Raw genomic sequence first — 26,498 nt, forward strand, 5'->3', positions numbered from 1 at the left:
TCTGTAGTTCTGTGTTTTTTTTTTCCTGAAAGTTCTATTAAATTAAAAATTAAAACATAAAATTAAAAAATTAAAATTAGAATTAAAAATTAAGCATAAAATAATTAAAATTAAAAATAAAACAATAACTTAAGGTTTTGTGCCTCTATCCTTCCTCCTTCCCTTCCAGTATGAATCCTCTCAAACCCAAGGCACCACTCAGCTAGGACAACGACTATACCACGGACCAGTGCTGGTCCCTTGGCTCACTCTCCAGGGACAGGGAAACCCCTCCCTCATTCCTCCCATTGGGGCATTAATAGGGGCAGGGAGAAAAAGAGGCAGTTTCTCTTCTTTTCCCTTTACTCTCCCCTTGCCCTGTCCCCATCACCACCACCAGTGGGAAGGAGAGAGGAATAAGGAAGATGTGCCCTGGGATCACAACTGGGGGGCCTGCAATATGAGAGGGTACATGGCTTACAAAGACAGTTGGAACTTATACAGAGCCAAAGCTAGTGAGAATGAAGGACCAGAAGCATCACCTGGACCATGGGACTGGTGAGGACCGCAGTTTGGCTAATACCAGAGATGAGGGGCGGGAATAAGTGAGCTATGGGCAAGGCTAGGGAGAGAGCAGCCATTTCTAGAAGCCAAGGGCAGTCGCAGTGAGGGTGAGGAAAGAACAGACTATGGGAGGTAACCTTGGTAAAGGACAGAAGTGAAAGGTTTGGTAGAGAAGGATTGGTGAGTAGGTGGAAAGATGAACTGTGAAGCTGGCGTGGTCGCCAATGGTGACTTTCTAGGAAGGTATCTAGACATGTTCTCTCTGCACCACCTTCATCCTTCAAGATTTCATAGGGTAGGGTCTTAAGACTGGGAGTGTGACTCCTCTTCCCTTGCCCATGCCTCCAAGCTCCAAGATACCCTGAGCTGTAGTGGACAAACCTGGCTTGACCTGCTCTAAGGAAGAAAAGGCTCTTGAGTTGGGGCCAGACCCTAGGGTTGGGTGAGCTGCAAGAAGATGATGTCTTAAGACTAGCCTAAATCTAAATCGTCATCAGGTTGGATGCAGGGCACCTACAGAAATACTGTGGGCAGCTACGGTGGCGCAATGGATAGAACACTAGGCCTGAAGTCATCTTTCTGAATTCAAATCCGGCCTCAGACGTGTACTGGCTGTGTGACCCTGGCCATCACTTAACCCTGTTTGCTTCAGTTTCCCCATCTGTAAAATGAGCTGGAGAAGGAAATAGCAAACCACTTCAGTATCTTTGCCAAGAAAACCCCAAATGGGGTCACAGAGTCAGACACAATTGAAACAACTGAACAATAACAATAAAAAGTCCTCAGACAATAGACATATAATAGTACATCCCTGTCCTCGTACTTAGAAGACTGTTTCTTCTGGTTTTCCAATCAAGAACTCATGGTTGCCTCCACAATCCTCCACAACAGAGGAATGTAAGCTATGATGATGATAATAACCTCCTGGAATTTAAAATAAAAAAAAGGCGACTACAATATGATCAGTATTCCTCCTCAGAGTAAGAGAAAGAAAGTCAGAGACTTAGGAGCAGCTCGCTGTACTACAGGTCTGAGCTGCAGAATTAGGATTCTTAAAAGAAGCCCAAGCAAACTTGTCAAACCCGTCTGGGCAGCACCCGGAACTGTTATTTATGACTTGCTTTTGTGACTTCTCTCTCTTATGGGACTGGAAGGAAGCCTGGGACTGGCTTTTACGGGACAACTCCCAAGTGAGAGTAATTCACAAGTCCACGACTGAATAGTGTGAGATGGGGGAGGAGCAGATCGTATCCATAGTTGGTTCATTACGGTGAGTCTTCACTGGGCCCTGAGCATCCAGAAGGCAACCTTTCCATTATTTTTGGTGGTGATACTTTGGAGTCCTATCATTTTCCCTGACGGTGTAGGAACTGGATTAGAATCCAGGAGGCCAAAGGGAAGAGGCCAAAGGTACTTTACAAAAGAGCTGATGACAGACCCGGTTCCCAGTTCTGTCTGTAGGTTTTTGCTAACTGTCCCTTTTATCTCTCTTCTTCCTGGCACTCCTCTGGCTTTTTTCAGGGTCATTTCCTGAGGGCAACCTCTGTTCTGCCTTTCCATTTCCTTCCTCTTCCCTCTGCAGAATGACTGAACTCTATTTGAAAATTGCTCAAAGGGGGAATGGCTGATAGTTGTAAACAACTGTAGCTTTAAACTTGGCCTGCACAGGACAGAAGGAAAAAAAGTCAGAGAAAGAAGTAATGTCAAGAGTGGCCGTAATGGGAAGAAACAGAGAATGAATGGTGAGGTTTGCTGTTCAAATGACTATCTGTTTACCAGGAATGCAGGGATACTGCAGAAAACTCTTCCTGAAATAATTTTAAAATTTAAAGGATCCAGAACATTCCATAATATCCCCTAGGCAATTGAAAACAGCACCTTTCTCAAAGCTTGCAATTCCTGTGACCTTCACATAATTATAAATATATATATATATATATATACATATGTCATCTTAACATATCTTATACATAGATAATTGCTAAACATTATATAACAATACACTACATAATATATACTATAATACTCTGTATATCAATATAATATTAATATCTAGATATAATATATAATATTTATATTTAGATAAATTTCTGACATATATGAATATACTATATGTGGTATGTATACTAGCATGAATATGCTATAGTATATATTATACTATTCTATATATTATATCAATATAATATTTATATCTAGATAGTATATCAATATAACATTTATACCTAGATACTACATCAATACAATATTTATATTTAGATAATTTTTTGACATCTATATAGCTCTGCAGTTTACCAAGTGTTTCGCAAAGCTCATTTTTTTCTTGTTAATTATAAACTTAATCATCAATAAATACAAGCATTTTAAGACACAAAGGACAAAAAAAGGGCTGTGTATGAAACCTTGAGCTTCTATTTAACTTTCATATATATGGGTCCTTTTCTTCCATCTTTGACCTCTTTGTGGGGTCTATGACTCAAAGTGGTACTGCTGGATCAAAGGGTGTACAAAGTTTAGCAATATTTGGATATAATTTCAAACTGTTTTCCAGAATGGTTGGACCAATTCACAGCTCCACCAGCAGCGCCTCACCATGCTTGTCTTCCTACAGCACCATTTTCCTATTTTGTCATTTTATTATTAGTGATGGGAAGCATTTTCATTTGGTTTTCACAAGAGTCTCATGACATAAATAATAAAAATATAATTATCCCCTTTTGACAGATGAAAAAACTGAGGCTCTGACTTGCCCACTATCACACAACTATTTGTGATTTGATCCTGTCTTCTGGCTCCAAATCTAGTATTCCTTCTACTATGTACCATATGGAGTTTGCCTGAATTGATTATAATATAATTATAATATAATTCTATTAAGTGCATAGTGTAATTATAATGTAATTATGATATAATTCAACATATTATTCCCATTTTAAGGCATTTTACTTGAAGCAATCTTTATTTTTCCCATTAAAAGTATGGTTTTCCTTTTGTTGTGACCCTTGAGGCTCACTGTTGCTTAAAAAAAAGATAGTAACAATAATAATAAATGTTATTCTTTATTAACCCAATACCCAATTGAAACTACATATCTGGCTTACCACCAGTAAATGAGCACTCTCTCTTAGGTGGAAATAAAAAGAGCTCTTGGAAGATAAGGTTCTTCTCTGAGTAACATTCTTTCTCCAGTCCCCAGGAAGGGATATACAAGGGGATCACATCAGAAGGTAATTCTGGTGAGAGATGAGAAAGGAGAGAGAACTGGTCATTGAGGACACAGGTCCACATCCTTCAAAGGTGGAAACAGCCTTGGAACTTGCCTCAAGGCTTAGCTGGACATTTGTCTGTCTATTTACTTTACCATCTGGCTGTCAGTTCTAGCTGGATGAAGAATTTTGAGCTACTGGGGTCTGAGAAATGTAAGGCACACAAAAATTTGCCATTTCCTAAATAACCAGGGATTGGCCATTGGAGAGGGTGGCGATGTCCAGAAATGCTTAGGATTAAAAACAGCTCTGGCCCTGCCAGTATTTTACATATTACTTAATGAGTTTGCACAGGTGTTTGTAATACTGGCATGACTGAGTACATATTTACTTGCCTACCGCCATCCAAATCATGAGAAGCCACCAAAAGAACAAATGAGATGAAACAGTCAGATAAGTAGTTGAGTTTTGAAAATGTCAACAAGCATTCAGTAAGAGCCTATTATGTGCTAGACTTTGTGTTGTATATGACCTGGACTTCCCCCATGAGCCAGGCTGACATCTCCCTGTAAAGGTTCTTGGTAATATTTTGCAGGGTATCTGTTGTCTATAGAGTGCCGGGCCTGGAGTCAGGAAGACTTATCTTCCTGAGTTCAAATCCAGCCTCAGACACGTTTGTATGACCCTGCGCAAGTCATTTATCTCTGTTTGCCTCAGTTTCCTCATCTGTGAAATGAGCTGGAGAAGGATATACCAGACCACTGCAGTATCTTTGCCAAGAAAACCCCAAAAAGGGGCCCCAAAGAATCAGACAAGACTGAAATGACTGAACAACAGCGCTCGCCCTCCCATTATTATGGGCCAGCAATAATGGACTTAGTTCCATTTAACCACTTACCATGGAATGACTTTTACAAAGAGATTATTTACTTGAAAGTTATAGCAAGAAAAGTATATAAAATACTTTGGAGAGCACACTTTCCCCTATATTACCTTAGGCTCTGGGAGAGCAGATTCACCTTATCTCAGTTCCTATACAGCATTGGTCTGACCAAGTGAGGCCCAGAACTGCTAAATGAGTTTGCATCTCAGCTACCGCTGGCCGACATCTCAAATGTCACTCCCTCCCAAAGGTCACTCCTTGCTCCTTGGGACATCAATTCGCACTGTGCCTAGAACCCAGACTCTGGAACACCAAGATGCCACGGTGCCCTCCAGACCTTTCAACTTCACAAGGTCATGGAGATTCTACTCCCTTCACCTAGAATGAAAAAAACAAGCAAAGACAGGCCAGGGACTGAGGCTCTCCTCAGGGCTACATGACCTCAAGGGGAGAAAGGTCCAGGCCTCTTCTCTTGTAATGTGGTCTGTCAAGGAGTCACTGAGCTCCCCCCAAAATGAATGAAGCAAAAAGAAAGGGGGTGATGCTGACAAACCTTTTGGAGGGTCCCCGCAGTGAATCAAAGAGCATTCTGGTCATCCTGTGAATGGCTGACTAGAACCAGTTATAGAACTTCTTACACAGTGTCTCCAAGACATTTCCCTTATATATTACCCCAGTTCTCCAGGAAGCCAGCTCCCTAGCCTCTTCATGAATGGAGACACCATTCTAAGTTTTCTGCATATGCACCAGACCTCCATTACACATTTATTAAGCACTTACTGTATGCTAAACTTCAAGTTAGCTATGGTTTATGCTGATGAGCTGAAACCCTAAAATAGCTACCAGGGGTGGGAAACCTGAGGCCTTGAGGCCACATGTGGCCTTCTAGGTCCTTGAAGGTGGCCTTCTGACTGAGTCCAAGTTTCACAGAACAAATCCTTTTATTAAGGAGATTTTTCTGTGAAGTTTGGATTCAGTCAAACAGCCACACTTGAGGACCTAGAGGGTTACATGTGGCCTCAAGGCTACAAGTTCCCTACTCCTGAGTTAGCCTCTTCCTTTATAACTTAAGCAAGTACAGAAGTCTTATTTTTAAACATCCAAAATTTTAAACATTCAAATTTTAAACATCTATCATTCACTGTTTCCCTTCAAGAAGTATTTCTTATCAGTTAAGCCTGCACAGACTCTTCTTGCCCCATTGCCCTGCTGATCTGATGAAGGACAAAATAAGCACTGTTTAGAAGGCTGATCTCCATCTCTACGTCCTTAGCAAGTCTCTTAAGGATTGCATTACTGGATTTCTGGCATGTGTGTATGCCTGTAGTTTCATGTAGGCACCCTGAAGGACTTTCAAAGTTGAGAGATGGATTTCTGGGTTTAAAGGGAAAACAGACCATTGCTGGCTATCTGATTGGGGAAAATATAACCTAAGGGGCAGATCAGGGAGAAGGGGCTGGGGGAGCAGAGGAGTGGGGGGCAGCAGGCGGGTCTGGGACAAACACAATGGCATCAAATGAGTGGCATTCTCTGGAGCACTACTGTTACCTGGCAACCTGCAGTATGGCACTTATGCCCCAGAGCAATGTCAATGCCTTGAATGAGGGCAAGCACTAGTGCCCATTTCAAGTGGGTGCAAGGTTTATTTGTGATTATTATTCAGGGCTGCCCCAGTTTAATAAGAGACTCAAGTAAAAGAGACTGAATACATTGGGTGCTAGCAACTGGAGAAATTGGCAGACATGCTATGTCTAATTCTCTTTCAGAGTTTAAATAGGTAGAGATCTGCTGGCATCTCAGATGTTTTGTTAAAAAAAAATAAGGGAGATTCAGTACTTTTTTTTTTTAAACAAAAGAGTGTATGAAGGTATAAGAAATGTATACCATTCCAGTAAAAGTGGATGAGGATCTGATGTATGTGAACAGAATAGAAATAATAAAGCTGTATGCTCTAGAATTCAATTATTGTTCAAAGAGGCACTGGTTTTGCATTAAAAATGACTTGTCTAGAGGGAGTCTCCTTCCAGCAGAATAAGACTCAGTGCTCCAGAAAGCAATCTGTCATTGGCCGTTTGGTCATAGGAATAATCCGTATTTTTTTAGGAGAGGGTCACAGAAATGTAGAGTTTAGAATTGGTAAGGAGTTCAGTAGCTGTTTAATCCAACCCATGCCTGAATGGTCTCCAAAAAGAACATGTGTCAATTAGACATACAGCCTTGGCTTGGACTTTAGTGGAAATTATTTTTGTATTATTAACAGTGGCTTTGGGAAGATTGGGGAAGATTCTCTCTGGTAGTAGGGTTATCCTGCCATCCATGGAATGCTTATAATGCCCAACTTAGTAGATGAGTCTTCCCAGGCTTAGAAGACAATTTGGGATTTGTGCACTGCAGAGAAGTCACCAGAGACCTCCCCTTTTCCCATGTTATCTAGTTCCCAGGTCTCTGAACATTGTTACTACAATCAGGATGCAGGATCTAGGAGGGTATGAATGGGACCTGGAGATTCCCACAGTTGGAATGTCCTTTCCACAGTGGGACTCCAGGGAGTAGGGAGGGGAGGATTTAATGACGGGTCTAGAGATTCCCAAGGTCTTTCAAACATAGAGCCAACCAATGTAGAGTAACGCTACACATATGGAGAAACTCTCAGGTCACAGGAAAAGAAAACCACAGGATTCTTTTATATCTTATAAGTGCCTTTCTCTGTTCAGATTCTTTGTTGATTCATTATGTCATTGAGGCAACCTAGGTGCTCAAAGGTCATTATATGGCATTACCTTGAAATATAGACCAGGAAGTTAAGGACTGTGGGGTCTGGGAGGAGCCAAGTTTAGAGGAGACAGTGTAGTATCCATCTCTACAACCCACAACACCTAGAACAGGGCCTTGGATATGGCAGGTACATGGAAAATGATGGAAAAGTTGAATTGAAAACAAAGGGGCGGAGCCAAGATGGCAGAGTAAAAGCAGTGACTTGCTTGAGCTCTCCCCCAACCCCTCCAAATACCTGTAAAAAATGACTCTAAACAAATTCTAGAGCAGCAGATACCACAGAAAGACAGAGTGAAACAAATTTCCAGCCCAAGACAACCTGAATGGTTGATGGGAAAGGTCTGTTGTGCCAGGCTGGGAGAGGAGCACAGTTCAGCATGGGCAGAGCAGGCAAAGATGTGGCCTCAGCAAACCTGGAGCAGGCCTCAGAGGACTGAATCACGGGCAACTGTGGCAGTTTCCAGACTTCTCAACCCACAAACGCCAAAGACAACTTAGAAGGTCCCTGGGAAAGGTCTGTCAGACCTGGGTAAGAGGCAGGATTCTCTTGCTTTGCCCGTGCTTAGATCTGGGTCACAGTTCTGGGTGGCGGTCCTGGGGTGAGGAGGAGAGCTGGCAAGGCCGAGCTTGTGGCAGCAGGGGGAGCAAATCCTCTTCACAGTTCCAAGGCAGAAAAGAGTGCTTGTGGTTGCTCATAGACCACAGCACAGGCCAGGAAAGTAGTGAACACCTCACCCTTGATCATACCACCCTGGAAGAACTGAGAAGTCCCTAGAAGTATCTCTGAAAATAGCTGCACAAAACCCCCGAAGCTTGGGACAGTACACCCTCTACACTGGAAGCAGACCCCTACCTTAACAAAGAGTTTATAACTCAAGTAATGGGCTGGGAGCATGAGCAAACAGAGGAAAAAAACTCAGACTATAGAAAATAAACAAACAAACAAACAAACAATGTCCTTTGGCCGCTGTTCTTGCTGACGAAGCTGATACACCTTGGTGCTGGGGCTGCAGTAAACAACAGCACCCCTGGGAAAAAATGACGAAATGGGGAATCCCACCTAAATTCATCGTGGAGCTCAATTTCCCTGGATAATTAAACAAGACTTGATGTTTAAAAAATAGAAAGCAATGCCTACGGAGCTAACTAAATTACCCCGCTGGGGCTTTCTGCCCTATCTACTGGAAACTTGCTTCAGTATTCAATCAGTCTTAGGAGCTGAGCAATGCTTACTTTTGTCTGCTTCCCTTTTCTCCTGAAATTTAAACAGATTCCATCTAACTAGTACTTGGTGAGTGCTTATTATATCCTCAGTATGGTGCTATGCCTAAGGACAAAAGAAGTCTAAGTCTCTGTGAAAGAAAGACTTGCTCAATCCTGGGTCACTAAACTTTCTGAGGACAGAATTCCTCAGGTCACTGTGAATACAGGAGGGTGCTACCTATGAAGGCAGGACTGGCTCTTTTCTCTCCCCATCATTATTATCTGAGAAAACATTTTTTTATTTAATATTTTATTTTTCCCCAATTACATGTAAAAACAATTTTGCCTTTCTTTTTTCAATTTTGAGTTCCGAATTATCATCCTTCTTCCCCTCTCATTGAGAAGGCAAATAATTTGACATAGGTTTTACATGTGTGGTCATGCAAAACACAGAGAAAACAATGTTTTAACCCTTCACACTGCTCCTCCTTACCACCATAGACATGACTGCCATGACCCTTGGGCCTTTGCCTGAGCGCCTGTTCCTCAATTATCTAAGCTGCAAAGAGTGACACAAATCTTTCTTCGGGATTAGATTTGGAAGACTCCTCATCCTGGTGCCATCAGATAAAAGTAATCATGTCTCAGACTTACCATCCCATCCCAGATATTAGACCCCTATCCAAAAATAGAAACACATTGACCAAACTTCTCATCACAAGGAATCAGGTTGAGAACAACGGCACATCTCTCACCACCTTATTCAAGACCAGATTCCCAGACACCATAGAGGCCCACCGACCAGGAGTCATGTGCAAGTGACCTCCTGTGTTTGTATTAATTCCACCATCATTTGGGAAAGGCAAGGGAATTGGCACCAAATAGGAGTCCAAGCAGGCCCCTGGGGATTCACTGTCCCAGATGCCTGACCTGAATTTTTGCTGGTTCAATCCTTTCTTCGCTGGTATTTGAGAGGAAATGGACCAACACTGAGCTCTATCTTCACAGGGTCAAGGAGGGTAGGAGCCCCAGTCAACTGGTACTTGCCCCCTGCAAACTCCTACTTCTTCCATCCCTAATCCTTGTAATACAGAGCTGCTGTATGCAAAGACAAAGCCCCCTCCTTCCCTTGCTATTCCTCTGTCTCTCATGCCCACCCATCTCAGCTCTACCCCAGCCCAGTTATTAACCTCCCTGTCCTCATCTTCCATTTTGTCCTCTGCGGCCCCAGTCTTTGATTAACAGGTGTCCCTCCATCCTAGGCCTCTATTTTTCTGCTCTAATGGAAACCCGGTTCATTCATTCATCCAACTATCCATTCGTTCTACAAGTATTTATTGTGTATTATTATGTGTAATGCTGTGTTCAAGGTGTTGGGGATACAAAGTGACAGACAGATAAACAGACACACACTAAACACCACGCCACACAGACACAAGCAGCTTATTTTCTTCTGGGAAGAATGCAACATAAAACAGATAAGGAAATACATGATATATATGGAAGAAGGGGATTGATTAAAGGACCCTGATCAATTGAGTGACTGAATAGGTACTGTTCAACTGCTGGATGAAATTACAGCATGTGGTGACTAATATGGAAATACGTTTTACATGATTACACATATATAACCTATATCAAATTGCTTACTGTTTTAGGGAGGGGGAATGAAGGAAGGAAGGGAGAAAATTCAGAACTCAAATTTTTTTTAAATGAATGTTAAAAATTGTCTTTACATATAATTGGGAAGAAAATAAAATACTATTTAAAAAAAAAGAAATAAAATACTATTTAAAAAAAAAAGAAATTACAGGATGTGACCCGGCAGCCCTCACCGCACAGCATCTTCAGCAAGAGATAGGCCATGGCATTGCACATAGAAGACCCTATACAAGACAATCTTTTTCAGGACTCTAGTGACCTTCCAGAGAGGCCTGTAACCATTTCAATGAAGAACATCTGGGTGACATCTGTCAGAGATGTAACAGGAGACAGAGCCAACTCACAGTTGGGATTTGTATAAGAAGGAGAAAAGTCAATGCCAAACTAATTAAAAATAATAGCTAAAATTCATATCGTGTTTAATGCTAAGTGGTTTACAAATATCTTGTTTGATCCTCCCAACCAACCTGGGAGGTAGGTGCTGTTATTATCTTTATTCTGTTGTTGTTCAGTCATTTCAGTCATGTCCAACACTTCATGATCCCATTTGGGGATTTCTTGGCAAAGATGCTGGAGTGGTTTGCCATTTCTTCTCTAGCTCATTTTACAGATGAGGAAACTGAGGCGAACAGAGTTAAGTGACTTGCCCAGGGTGACACAGCTAGTAAGTATCTGAGGCCAGATTTGAACTCAGGAAGATGAGTTATCCTGACTCCAAGCCTGGTACTCTATCCACTGCGCCACCTATCTACCAATATTTTACAGGTGAGGGAACTGAGGCAAACAGACCCTTGCTCAGGGTCACCCAACTAGTAAGTGTCTGATTTGTTTTTTGTTTGTTTTTTTTTTTTAGGCAATTGGGGTTAAGTGACTTGCCTAGGGTCACATAGCTAGTAAGTGTCAAGTGTTTGGTCTGCAGCCGGATTTGAACTCAGGGCCTCCTGACTTCAGGGCTAGTGCTCTTTCCCCTGCACCACCTAGCTGCCCCTGTGTCTGATTTGAACTCAGGTCTTTCTGACTCCAGGCCCAGCACTCTATCCACTGTGTCACTTAGCTGCCCCTTAAGCTGTGCTGGACCATGAGGAGACATACCCAGAAGCCAGGGATTCCAGCAGGGATCGAGGCCTCATCCTTGCCACTTGATCCTGATGCAGAAGCAGTAGCAACCAAACTATAAGACAGCAGGAACCTGGGACCCATCTGTCCCATCCAAGAGTACAGGAGGGATCAGAATCGGGCCCTTGCACAAAGATCTGACTGAGAAACTGAGGCGGGAGACATAAGTAAGAGAAGAAAATGTAAAGCACAGTAAAGAAATACTATGGATTAAGAAGTCCATGAGATAAGTCCAGAATAAGAGAGTAACTCCACAACAAGTTCAAAGCCTCAGATTTTATAAAAAGAAGGAAGAAATGCAATTTATCAATAGCCATGTGAACAAATGCTCCAAATCACTGATTGTTAGGAAAATGCAAATTAAAGGAACTTTGAGGTTCTGCCTCATACCCATCAGATTGTGAAAGATGAAAAAAAAAGGAAAATGGTAAATGCTGGAGGGGATGTGGGAAAAACCAGGTGCATCAACACACTATTCTAATCATTCTGGAATGCAATTTACAAATTTACCCCCTAAGTTCCTAACTTGAATGCCCTTTGACCCAATAACACCTCTATGGGAATATAGCCCAAAGAGATCAAAGAAAAACCTATGCACAAAATATTTATAGCACCATTTTTTTTTGTAGCAAAGAACTAGAAACAAAGTGGGTGACCATCAATTGGGAAATGGCTAAACAAATTATATGGTGCATGAATGTAATGGAATATTATTTTGCTGTAAAAATGACAGAAAGATCCATTTCAGAGAAACTTTAGATGTTTACAAACCGGAAAGTTAATTGCGCAGGAACAGGAGAACAATTTGTAGAATGATTACAATACTGTAAAGGAAAATAACTGTAAAAGAATTAAGAAGTCTCCTCAATGCAATGACTAAAACCAGCTCCAGAAAAAGGGCATTGAAGCCTGCTTCCTACCAGAGACATGATGGATCAGATACAAAATGAGACATAAATACTCAGACAATGCCAGTGTGTGCATTTGTTTACTTATTTTTACAAGGGAAGACTTTTTTTTAAATTTGGGGATGGGGGAAACTCATGGAAATGTGTAGAGGGTTAGTGATAGTGACACCAAAGAAAGAAAAATCATCATTGAAATATTTAGAAAATACACAGAAAAGAGCAGTAGGACATTAATGTACTTAAAATATATACATACATATAAACATATATATGTGTGTGTATAGATGTATGTATGTGTGTGTATATATGTTATATATGTATATATGTTATATATATATATATTTTTTCTTTTAGTCCTCTTCAAGAACAAAGGAGAACAACCAACCAACTGACCATATGTGCATGTGTGTGTATACACATATATATGTATGTGTGTATTTATATATATATAATGTATATATATTATATATATTATGTATATATATAATATATATATTATGTATATATAATATGTATTATATATATATATATATATATATATATATATATGATTGAGATTCACAATTTCACATATATGGCATCCCCGACTTTGCCCAATTCCCACAACCCATTGGTAGTTGGGTCTTTTTCAGAGGCAAGAGCACCATCTCTTCCCTCAGGGTCCTGAGGGTAACCAGGCAGGTTGGAGCTCTAATATTGTCATTCACAAACCTCCATCTCACCAGACAAGTGAGATTTTTGTTTCTTTCTCAGTTACACACAAGGCAATTCTCTTAAGGTTTTGCTGACCTTGGTTCACCATCATTGTCTACTGTCTGAAAACATAGCTCCCTTCTTTTCCACCTGAATTGTTTCTCCTCCAGATCACAATTCCAGCAGTAACTTTTCATCATCAATCAATGAATAGACTTCAGCTACCCTTTAGAAAAGCGTATTTATTAAGGTGCTATGGCCAGAATAGCAGTTATAAATAGAATTTTCTTCCAGACTGGGATGTACTCTCTCCTTATTCATATAAAGTGCTTTCAGGAGAGGGGCTAAAACTTAGAGTTTGATAGAAGTGAGACACATTATAGAGGTCATGGGTTCACAGGGGTCTCTTCAGACTCCTGGTCCTAAAAGTCTTTTTTTTTTTTTTTTTTACTTTTGTGGAATCGTCATGAAGTCCCCACTTCATCATGAGGGGTCACAATCCCAGATTAACCTTTCACCTCCACCTGCAGGTGCTCAGGTGGACTCTCCCATCAACCCTGATGCCTTTGAGGGACCTCTTCCTTCTCTGGGCACTCCCTTCTCCAAACATTCTTCGACCTCAAATTAGGAAAGAATAAACACACAGGAAAATCCTTCTCTCACAAGGTGCCATGGAAGAAGACAGTGAGAGAGGGACTGCTCTGATCTTCCACGTGCATGCTCATTTCCACTTCATACTCTCCTGACTCATCAGTTCTTCTAGCTCCAAAGTCGATTGGAATACTTCCTTATCACAGAGAACTAATCCTGAGTCATCACAGGCAAAGTCTTCTTCCTTGCAAATTGCCACTATCTTGGAATGAGACAAGGCAAGGAATATCTACAAATGCTTTAGGAACTGGAATCCTCTTGTCCAATTCCCTGCCCCCCCCACAAAGGTTATTATGTATGTCCACATTGGTCTATCTAGATGTGGCTCACAGGGAGGCATGAATAGATATTTCTAGAGTCTTATCCATCCATCTGTCTCCAAAGAAGATTTTGATTCTTGATAAGAGGGGGAGAAGGAAGCTGATGGAAGAGGCTGGCCATTCCATTCTCCTCAGAGAGAGGGTACCAAGCCAAAAATATAGCTGCTGCTATCCCCAGTAGGGGAAATAATGCTTTGTTTCAAGCTACACCCCTGATCACTATCCCTCAACAAGAAAGGAATACCCCAAGCTGTGTATCCAAGGATTAACTCCCTTCCCACCAAATGCCAGTTCCACAAGGAACACGTCATAAATAGCAAATAAGCACATTTTTACAAGCAAACAGAAATCAGAGAAGATATACAGATGAGAATACACCAGAAAATACACAGGTGAAGGAGCTTTCCCATTGGGAGCAAGCTATCTCAGCTCAACCAAGAGAGTACCAGATCTCACCCAAAGGGAAATTCCCCACAGCAAGCTAGGGATAGCAACATTATTAAGGTGCTGGCTTGTCTACATGTTGGCTACTTCCCAGAATCTTTTTTCTTCCTGCAGGGCAAGAAGAGGTCCCAGATCCAACATTTCCATTTATTTGCATTCCCAATCAGTTACTGTCTTTTTTGTTTCTTTAGTGAAACTGGCCACCCTGCATTTATATTTTTCTTCTCTGCCAACTATTTCTGCTGTACAGGCCATAAATTCTGCTTTCACAATTCTTATTTTTCTTTTAAGCCATTCAATAACATCCTGTTATAGTTTCATGCATGCTTTCTTGGCAATCCACAAAGTCCTTTGCCTTGTTAGGTGTTGATTCATTTTCCTTTGTCTCACAATACTTATTCATAGATGCCTAAGCTTTTTACTTGATCTGGGGGCCATACTTCCTTCTGCTATTAATATCTTCCCTGTTGGTTTATCTACTTAGTCTCAAGGTCTTTGAGTTTTCTTCTTTCTGAGATCTTCACCAATTTCAATCTTTTCCCTCTTTATTTTCCTCTGCTGTTCACTTTCTGACTTCCTCTCAAAAAGTCTTAACCTGCTCCCACACCGGACAATTCATGGTTTGCCAGCCTCAATCTCTTCCTCAAGAGACTTACGGGGAGATACAACTGGCCCTAGCTGGATAATGGACTCTCTGCTTCAGGCTAGGTGGAGTGCCATACAGACTCTCCCATGTTGTTTTACCTTCTTTCTGTCTATTCCTCTGTTCTCTGTCCAAGTTCTTCTGTGGCACAGGGTGCTGCCATGCTGCTGTCACAATCTGAATAAATTTCTGCTGTTTGGATCTCCATGTCACTGGAGGTCAGGGGAAGATGTTGAGGTGTGGAGTTCAGTTTTGTTGCAAGCCCACGGGTTGGCTTGTGCAGTCTTGCTACTGGAAAGATGGTATGTGGTGGGGAGTGCTTAGTGAATGCTTTAGGGGTTAGAGTTTAGCTTTGTCTCCTGTAAGTTCATTATTTGGATTCTTGGTATCCTAGACCACAGAGGCAGTGAAGATTGCTTTGCTATCATGTATAATTCCTGTATTAGGGAAGTTTGAGAAATTGTGAGGATCAGAGAAAATATCTAGTCCTCTATCTTATTCAAGACACAGCATAGAGGAGCCTAAACTTCTAAAGGGTGCAGTGATAGGTGCCAGCTGGCAGCTTTGTTGTTTACTATGGAGTTCCAGGTTGGACTGAGGAGGGTCCCTGTGCCTAGGAGCGGTGATACAGTGTGAGGAGCAATCATGGACCCCAGGTTGTAAGAAGAAAGTTCAAAAGCAAAAAAGCAACAATTGTGTCAGGGTCAGTTGTATTTCCCCTTAAGTCTCTTGGGGGGCAGAGACTAAATCTGGCAAACCACAAATTGTCCAGTGCAGGAGGAGGTTAAGACTTTTGGAGAGGAATTCAGAAAGTGAGCAATAGAGGAAAATAAGAGGGAAAAGACTGAAATTGCTGAAGATGTCAGAGGGAAGAAAACTCAAAGGACCTATGCAGGGTCTCAGTTCCAGCTTCTAGCCCAATCTGAAGCATGCAGAAGAATAGCCAGGGCAGCAATCCCAGACCAAAGGGAAGCCTGTAGTTCTGTCACCCTGAACCAGCAGACCTTTCCAGATACTGGCCAATTATAGCAGCAGTCTACTGCAATTCCAAAAAAAGAAAGGCCACAGATGTGTTGCTCAGACCCAAACTCAGGTAAAGAAATGGCAAAACTCAGAACAAGAGGGCAGTAATCAGACTTTTCCCTAGGTCAGACCACTTTAAGAGTCCTAAAAGCTTATAGGTTTCTAGTCTGAGCTGTCCCCAAGATTCTAGAATAACACAATATTCAACACCCCCAAGAAAGCAGCAGCAGGTTAAGTTCAGGCATTTTCTTCAGAAATGCACAGAGCCTGGCCCTAATATAAGGTCCAAAGTCAGAAAGTAGGTTGAAAGTATGAGAAAAAAAGAATATCACTATAAAAAGCTATTATGGTATCAAGTATGCCCAAGATACAAACCCAGAAGAAGAGAATGACTCCAAAACATCTACAAGCAAAACTTTAAAGAAAAATACAACTTATATACAAATTAGACTAGAATTTCTAGAAAAGATGAAACAAGAGTTTAAAAAAAGATTTGGAAATGTTTTTATAAATGAAATGAGAACAGTAGAGGAAAAGACCAGTAGAGGAAAAGACTGGAAAAGAAACTTCTTCTCTGGAAGAAAGAATCAGAAAGGAAATTAACAGCTTGGTGCAAGAGGTACAGAACTTTGCCCAAGCACCAAACTGAAATAAGAAGCTACTGTCTATATGAGACATTAAGAAGTTTTAAAACAAATTCAAAAGACTGAAAAAAAAAATAGAAGAAAACATAAAGTATCTCATAGCAAGAACAACTATCCTGAAAAACAGATCAAGAATAGATAATTTAGGGGCAGCTAGGTGGCACAGTAGATAGAGCACTGACCCTGAAGTCAGGAGGACCTGAGTTCAAATCCGGCCTCAGAACAAACACTTGACACTTACTAGCTGTGTGACCCTGGGCAAGTCACTTAACCCCAGTTGCCTGAAAAAAAAGGAAAGAATAGATAATTTAAGAATCATTGGACTGCCTGAAAACCATGACCTAAAAAAAGAACCTAGGCATCATATTTCAAGAAATCTTAAAAGAAAACCACCAAGATGTCTTAGACCCACAGGGCAAAGTGAAAATGGAATCTACTGGTCACCTCTTGAAAGAAACCCTGAAATGAAAACTGCCAGGAGGATTATAGCCCAAAGCTGGAGGCTCCAGTCAAACAAAAAAAATATTGCAAGTAGCCAGAAAGAAAGACTTCAAGTACTGCAGAGCCATAGACAAGCTCACATACAATTTGGAGCTGCTGCTATAAAAGAGCAGAGAACATGGAATATTATATTACAGAAAGGTGAAGGATATCAGTATAATGTAACTTCCTCAGCAAATAATATATATTTTATTATATAATTTTATATTATAAAGAATATAATTATATTGGCGAAAAAATAGACCTTTAATGAAATAAAGGATGTCCAAGCATTCCTGAGGAAAAGATCAGAAATGCATCGAAATTTGGAAGTATAAATACACAAATCAAGAGAAACGTAAAAAGGTAAAGATGAGAGAATAATTACAATGGACTAACCAAGGATGAAGTGCTTACATTGTAATATGTGGAGATGATATGTGTTTTCCTCTGAACTCTATCATCATCAGAAATCATAGAGGGAATCATAGGAGTGGTTCCACTATGTCTTGATGATCCTAAAAGAAGAATAGAAAGGGAGGAGAAAAAGAATGAATAGTGGTGGTGGTGATGGAGGGAGAGAAAGATTGGGGTGTGCCAGTAGAAGTATATAGAATTAGTCAAAGGAAGGAAGAATACACAGACTGTTGGGTATAGAAATACATTTCACTAAAGAGGAAAATAGGAGGGAAAAGAGAGAAGAAAGAGGAGGCAATAAGAGGGAGGATAAATTGAGGGGCAGCAAGGTGGCTCAGAAGACAGAGCAGTAGGCCTGGAATCAGGAAGACCTGAGTTCAAATCTGGCCTCAGACACTTACTAGCTGTATGACCCTGGGCAAGACATGTAAATCCTGTTGTCCTCAGTTTCCTCATCTGTAAAATGAGCTGGAGAAGGAAATGGCAAGCCACTTGAGTATCATTGCCAAGGAAACACCCAATAATAAAAAGGGTCACAAAGAGTCAGACACAACTGAAAAACAATTCAACGACAGATTAAGGGAGGGATTAGTCCTAAATAAAAAGGAAAAAAAGCCTCTAAAAAGGTACAAAAATATTTATAGCAATTCTTTTTTCAGTGACAAAGAATGGGAAATTGAGGGGATGCTTATTGATTGGGGAATAGCTGAACAAGTTACGACATGTAAATATGATAAATACTATTGTCCTATAAAAAAAGATGAAGGAGATGGTTTCAGAGGAACCTAGCAAGAGTTGGATGAACTGATGAAGAATCAGAAAAACAGTTTATGCAACGACAACAACAAGGTTATTGTCCTTCGTTCTCGAAGAGGACCAAAATAACAACAATACTATAAAGACAAAGAACTTTGAAAGACTTAGGACTTCTGATCAGCATAGTGAATAATCGTGATTCCAGAGTATCCATGATGAAACATGCTACCCCCTTCCCGATAGAAAGATGAAGGAATCAAATACCATTATTATCCCCATTTTATAGACAGAGAAATTGAGGCAAATAAAGTCAGGGTCACACAGCTAGTAAGTTTCTGAGCTAGATTTGAACTTAGATCTTCCTTACTCTAGGCCTGGTGCTTTATTCCATGAGCTACCTAGCTGACTCTATTCATATTTCCCTATAAGTCATGTCTCTACATGTCTCTACATGTCCTTTTGGACATGACCAATGAAGAAATTTTCTCTGCTTGATTATATATGTTTGTAGCTGGAGTTTTCTTTTTTTTTTTTCTTTCTCAATTTGGAGAGGTGGGTGGGGTAATGAGAGAGAGAAAAGGCAGATTTCCATGAATTGAAAAAAGTCAATTAAAAAAATCAAAATTTTACGTGACCTCAATTTCCAGAACCAGAACATTATAGACATGCAGCTCAGTGTCTTATATTTTTCTAGAAATGAGTATGCCCTGGGTTTTCAAGCCTGGCATATTTTGTGAACAATATAATAACTGATGCTATGTTTCTGAGAAATACACCTGTGGTCCCATTTTCTCTTCAAAACTGACTCTAGGGAAAAGAGTTAGAAAGTATTTGGAAGCTACAGATGTGTAGGGGAAGCAGGTTATTCAAAATGTCCCTGATTTCCAATCTGTCTCCCAAGACTTCAGTGAATTTCTCATGGGTGAGACAGTAGTCTCTCTCAGTTGGAAGGGGAACCATGTCACTGCAAACAGAAAACAGTATTTTCTGTTATATTCTAATGTACAGAACTTCTCCAAACTCTATTTGCCATTTTGCAAGTATAAATAGCTTTTCTCACTAAATACTATTTGTGATGGTCTTTTGTGTAAACTCTATTTGGAAGGAGAGGCCATGTCAATGGATATAAGCAAGCTTAGGGTAATCCTCCACTGTAAAGAGTAGGGGTAGCTAGGTGACACAGGAGATAGAGCACTGGCCTTGGAGTCAGGAGGACCTGAGTTCAAATCCGGCCTCAGACACTTGATACTTACTAGCTGTGTGAGCCTAGGCAAGTCACTTAACCCCAATTGCCTCACCAAAAAAAAAAAAAAAAAAAAAGAGTAAGGAAACAAATTTGTTTTGAATTTATTGTACCCCTTCACCAATGACATTTAAGGGGAAGATAGATATAATTATAGACAAATATCTCTCTTGGAAATAGTCTATAGAAAAAGTAAGCAATCAGGCATGACCTTTCGGTTTTTTTCTCAAGGTGAAAATTGCAATTTTCCTTGCAATCTGAATCTTTAGATTCCAGATATGTTTATAATAATAATACATAGCATTTACATAGCACTGTAAGGTTTGAAAACATTTTTATTTTTTTCTAAATTTATTTTGATTTATCAACAATCACTTCCATAAGCTTTTGAGTTTTAAATTTTTCTCCCCCTCCCTCCTCACCTCTCTCCCCAAGACGGCCCACAATCTGAAATAGGCTATACATATACTTTCCTATTAAACATATTTTCACATTAATGATGTTGTAAGTAAGAATTAGAACCAATAAGAGGAACCACCAGAAAGAGGAAATAAAACACAACAGAAGAAAAAAAAAAAAAGCAAAGAGTACGCCTCGGTCTGTATTCAAACTCCATAGTTCTTTCTTTGGATGTGGATAGCATTTTCCATCATGAGGCCTCTGGAGATGTCTCAGATCCTTGCACTGCTGAGAAGGGTTAAGTTTATCAATATTAGTCATCACACAACATGGCTGTTATTGTGTACAATGTTCTCCTGGTTCTACTCACTTCACTCAGCATCAGACCATACAAGTCTTTGCAGGTTTTTCTGAAGTCTGCCTGCTCATCATTTCTTATAGCACAATAGTATTCCACTACATTCATATACCACAACTTGTTCAGCCATTCCCCAATTGATGGACTTCTAAAACATTTTATAAATATCATATCATTTTATCCTCACAAGAACCCAAGAAGGCAGCTACCATTATTGTCTCCATTTTATAGACAGGGAAACTGAGGCAAACAAAGTCAGGGTCACACAGCTAGTAAGTATCTGAGGCTAGGTTTGAACTTAGATCTTCCTCATTCCAGACCTGGTAGTTTATTCCATTAGCCACCTAGCTGCCTCTGTTTATTCACATTTCCCTGTAAATCATGTCTCTACATGTTTAAACAACCTGTTTATACATACATACCACAAACATTGTATAGGAATAAAATCACCAAATAATGTAGTTTTTCTAAAATTTCAATTTTTTTATTCCCTATTTAAAATGGGTATTTTGTGACATATGCTCAAGCATTTGGTATTGTGGGGAGAAAGATACAGCTTTTTGTTTCTTTTTTGACCTCAAATGTTTTATATCTTCATTTTTAGATTCTGAATTTAACAAGCAACAAACAAAATGATTATTTTCCATTGTAGAACAGATTGAACATGAAACTATAAACATCTATCATAAAGAATTTGCTTTTCTTTTAACGTATATAATAAATTCAGTATGTAACTTCCAAAGTTTTCCTACTTGTCTATAATTCCTTTTATTCTCTTCTGATTTGAGGGGAGGAAGAAGAACCCTATTCTTAGCCACCTTCTCCTTCCCACATCATCCTCCATTTGAAAAAAGAAAGAAAAAGAAATCTTTTGTAACAAAGATGCACAGTCAAGTAAAACAAAGTTCCATATTGGCAACATCCAAAAATGTATGTCTCATTTTGCATCTTGAGTCCATCAATTCTCCATCAAGAAGTGGGGAGCATATATCATCAATGGTCCTTTGGAATCATGGCTGCTTATTTCGTTGGTCAGAGTTCTTACATCTTTTAAAATTGTTTTTCTTTACGATATTGTTCTTTTGGTCCTGCTCCTGTCACTCTGTATCAGTTCATAAAGTCTTCCCAAGTTCCTCTGAAATAGTCTCCTTTGCCATTTCTTATGTTGCTATAATAATATTCCATCACATTCCTGTACCATAATTTGTCCAATTATTCTCTAATTGATGGATGCTCCCTAATTTTCCTTTTTTTTTTTTGCTATAAATATTCTTATGGATCTTTTTCTTCTTTCTTTAATCTTTTTTGGAGTATAGGTCTAAAAGGGTATCATTAGATCAAAAGGTACGCAGTTTAATGACTTTGGGGACATAGTTCCCAGTCACTTTCCAGAATCACAGGCCCAATTCACAGCTCCACCAACAATACATTAATGTGCCTTTTTCCCCCATATCCCTTACATTTGTTATTTTCCTTTTCTGTCATTTTTGCCAATCAGAGTATGAGGTAGAAATCTCAAAGTTGCTTTAATTTCCATTTCTCTAATTATTAGTGATTTGGAGGCTTTTTTCATGAAAAATATTTAATCTTTTAAAAATCGTTAGGTAAATACAAATTCTACTATTCTCACTTTTCACAGTTCTCAAAAATCAGTTTAGGCCCTATGTTATAAAAGGCTTATGTGGGGGCAGCTAGGTGGCGCAGAGGATACAGCTCTGGCCTTGGAGTCAGGAGGATCTGAGTTCAAATCTGGCCCCAGATGCTTGACACTTACTAGCTGTGTGACCCTAGACAAGTCACTTAACCCTAATTGCCTCACCAAAAAAAAAAGTCTTATATGTAAGTATCCAGTAAACCTTTTCACTTATACATAACTTTGTACAAATTAAGTTTTATCTGATGCTTTGAATATAATTTTAGAACCAATTTGACTTTTTTTTTCATTCATCTCAGTACAAAATACACTATTTCACAACCATGAGATCTTTGTCATTTAAATTGTCAGTCACTTTATTATGTAATTTAACAACTGGGTTGATCTGTTTAAAGTGTAAATTTACTCAAATTAATTAAAAGTAAGCTTTTCAAGAAATGTAATATATTTCTATCAAATGTATTATAAATAGAATAAAACATACATCATATTTGAAAAAAAATCACTAGGTTAAAAAAAAAGAATACCACTTGTTCACATCCTTTGACCACTTATCTATTGGGAAGACAAAGCTTTCACTAAGAAATGATCTTGAACATTCTTACTTTTCCCTACTTGAAAACAAAAAGTATATATTTGCCTCATTCAGAGTCAGTCCTCCATTCCTCTCTCATTAGAGGCCTGGTAGCCAGAGGCAAGACTAAGGAAGATTCATTAGAAAATATTTGTCAAGCACTTTGAGATGCTGGGTGAAAGAACCATGCACTGATATCATTTCCTAGTGTGTGCGTGAGTGTTGGGGCTAGACAGAATGACGTATTTATCAAAAGATTTTCTTGGAAGCTTGGGCCAGGAAATCCCTTGTTGGATCAAGAGACCCAAGATAACACAGATGTGATGAAGGTATGCTTTCTCCAGTCAGCCAAGTGTGAGTGTACACACAATGAGGAGGGCAGTTTTAGCAATTGTATGGCAGCTTTGACAAATTTATTTGTTTAACTTGAGGATAGGAAGATCACTTCCAGTTTGCTATAGTGGAAAGAGCACTGGGATTGGTGTTAGATGACCTGTAGTCAAATTCTAACTTTGCTAACTACTACTTGTGAGACCTTGGACAAGTCACTGAAATGAGCCCAGGGAAAGTGTTTCATTCCCCCAGTCCTAAGCCCCACTGGCTAGGTATATCTGTTGCTGATTTTTAACAGTAAAATGAAAAATTAAAATTTTAGAGGTAAAAAATAATTTCACTGCCTCTTGCAAAAGAGCATTCATATCATCCATCCCTCATTCTGTAATGTACATAACATGCACAACAAAAACAGTTTTGTTTTTTGAAAACTGTTTCTTCTTCTTTAGAATAGCTTATATAGTTCTATCTGTGGCTTAGCTATTAGTGTCATATGGCAACAGTAAAAAATAATGCTTCCCCTTCCTGCCTTATTATTTCTGTTGTTCAGTTGAGTCTGACCCTTTGTGACCCCTTTTGGGGTTTTTTTTGGCAAAGAAACTGAGGCAAACAGGTGACTTGTCCAGCATCAGACAGCCAGTATGTGTCTGAGGCCAGATTTGAACTTAGGAAGATGAGTCTTCCTGACTCCAGACCTGGCGGTCTCTCCACTGCTCCACCTAGTTGCCCCAGTAGAACTGTCTTATTACAAAGAATTTTTAAGTTTTATTTTTGCTTCAGAGAGATGGTTTTTAGAACTCCTTGGAATCCAAATACAATTTTTTTTTGTTTTGATTACACAAAAGAGACTTAGCTGATTTTTTTATTATTTTCTTTTGGTTTATGCAACAGAGGTGTTTGCCATTCCCCTAGGGAAAACTATCTTTCTGTTGACCGCAAGTTTACAAAAGTGGCTTTGGAGGCTATGATAAGAACAAAAAGGAAATCTGTAATAACCACCAACTGATTAAATGAGTGAAAACTTAGTCATGTGAGAGAAAGCGTAACTAATCCTTCTGGTCATAAATACCAAAATGTAGAACGTTTCTGATTGGCTCAAAATTTGGTATCTAAAAAAGATGTTTCAAATTGCCTTCATGTGTAGGAATTAAAAGTGAATTTTGAAACAAATAATGCTTAGTTTGCGATGGTTAAAATATCTCCATTGTGCTTTTAACATTACTCTCTCTCCTGCTTTTGGAGGGCAAAACAAGCTTTTGCTATGTGCATGGCACATAGTAGGTCTCTAACAAATGCTTATTCTCTTCCTAATGAATGCTTGATTGACCCATCAGTCAAGAAGTAGGTCTGACATTTGTAACCTATTTTTTTTTTAATTCAGTGAACAAAACAGTTGAACAGACACAAACTCAGAATGTTATCTTTTCAGTTACAATGCACTTTGTTAGTTGTAATCAGTTTTGGCAGGGCAGCTAGGTGATGCAGTGGATAGATTGGATAAATAAAAGACTCATCTTCCTGCATTCAAATCTGGCTTCAGAGATTTACCAGCTGTCTGACCCTGGTCAAATCCCTTAATCCTGCCTGCCTCAGTTTCCTCTTCTGTAAAATGAGCTGGAGAAGGAAATGGCAAACTACTACAGTATCTTTGCCAAGAAAACCCCAAAAGGGTTCACAAAGAGTAGGATGTGACTGAAAAAGACTGACTAAAAATCAGTTTTCGGGCTCAGATTCTTGTAATCTAGCCAATAGCTTGCTAATGTTCAGACTCCTTAAGAGTCTGCCCAATATGACGGATGTTCTAATGAGCCTTGTCTTTGGCTGAAAAAAAAAAAAAAGAAAAAAGAAAATCAGTTTTGGTAAAGGGGGTTTCCAAACCAGGGAACTGCATCAACAAAATCAAGTCTAAATTATAGAATAATTCTAAAAAAATGAAGTTTTATTACTATCGATTGATTTGGCAAAAAACAAGCCAAACCAAACAAAATGAAACAAAACCCACTTGAATCCTGTAATCTCATCCTGGTTTTGTCACAATTTGGTTGTGTGTCCTTTGGCTTCCCTCGTCAATAAAGTCATCAAGTCTACAGGCAGTTAGTAATCTACTATGTGCCAGAAATTATATGCTAAGTGCTATACAAAGAAAGACCAAACTAGGTCCTGTCCTCAAGGAGTTGACATTCTTTGTTTTTAAATAATATTTTATTTTTCCCCCAGTTACATGTAAAGACAATTTTGAGCATTCATTTAAAAATTTTTGAGTTCCAAATTTTCCCTCTCCCTTCCTCTTCTCTCCCTCCCCAAGATAGTAAGCAATTTGATATTTGAACATCACACATGTTCAATCATGCAAAACATATTACCATATTAGTCATGTTGTAGAAGAAGACTTAGACCTAAAAGGGAAAAAAAAACATACAGAAAGTGAAAAATAGTATGTTTCTATCTGCATTTAGACTCATGAGTTCTTTCTTTGGAGGCAGATAGCATTTTTTGTCATGAGTCCTTTGGGATTGTCTTGAATCATTGTATTGTTGAGAATAGTTAAGTCATTCATAGTTGATCATCACACAGTATTGCTGTTACTATGTACAATGTTCTCCTGGTTCTGCTCACTTTACTCTGTATCTGTTCATATAAATCTTTACAGTTTTTTTCTGAAATCTTCCTGCTCATCATTTCTTGTAGTATAGTAATATTCCACCACAATAATATACCATGATTGTTCATTCATCCCTCAGTTGATGGGCATCCCTTCAATTTCCAATTCTTTACCACCACAAAAAAAGAGCAGCTATAAATATTTTTGTATGACTAGGTCCTTTCCCCCAATTTTAAAATCTCTTTGGGAGATAGACTTAGTGGTGGTATTGCTGGAATGAAAGGTATGCACCATTTTATAGCCCTTTGGACATAGTTCCAAATTGAGGAGCTCACATTCTAATGGAGGGTATGGCATTCAAAAGAATAGTATATGACATATAAAAAAAAAACCTCAAGATGTATTCATATTAAGTTAGAGGTTACTTCAGGGGTAAGGCACTAGCATGAAGAGGCTTGGGGAAAAACTATAAATTGAGGGGATTGACTATATGATCTCCAAGGTCCTTTCAGCTCTAATATCCTATGGTCATATTTTTAGGTTTTAGGGCTAAATATTGCTTAATGGAATTCCTCCTTGAATGAACATATAAGAATGATTTGAAATTACCATACCAAAGTACCAGCCAAAGCAGGTTGATCTCTGCTTAGAGCATAATTACAGTATTTCTTGTTATGTAAGTGGATAATTCTAAAGTGCTTGAAAAGAGTTTGTCCTCTTAAGTACATGTCTTATATGAGCTATTTGCTTAGCAATTTCCACCAAAGTTCAACTCAAGAGGCCTTATCCTGAAGTAAAAATGACTCTGGCTTCTTATTGACTACTCCAGTGGAAGACATGCTCTGACAGGCGCTGGCTGGCAAACTGGAAAGGCTTTGAGTGTGGGCCTGATAGCAGATGGTGGATCTGTTATCTGAGGACCAGCCTCATTGAGTTCAGACAGGCTCATCATGAGAGAGGGTGGGTGGCCA

At 39.4% G+C, this 26,498-nt stretch overlaps 1 pseudogene; it reads left to right on the forward strand.

Annotated features, from left to right (window-relative positions):
- Positions 1 to 451: 451 nt before the first annotated feature.
- LOC114037586 overlaps positions 452 to 26,498 on the forward strand; it is a 32,709-nt pseudogene continuing 6,662 nt past the window's right edge.

This window comes from Vombatus ursinus, unplaced genomic scaffold, assembly GCF_900497805.2.
Source record: "Vombatus ursinus unplaced genomic scaffold, bare-nosed wombat genome assembly UNPS02010461.1, whole genome shotgun sequence".
Classification (NCBI taxonomy): Eukaryota; Metazoa; Chordata; class Mammalia; order Diprotodontia; family Vombatidae; genus Vombatus; species Vombatus ursinus.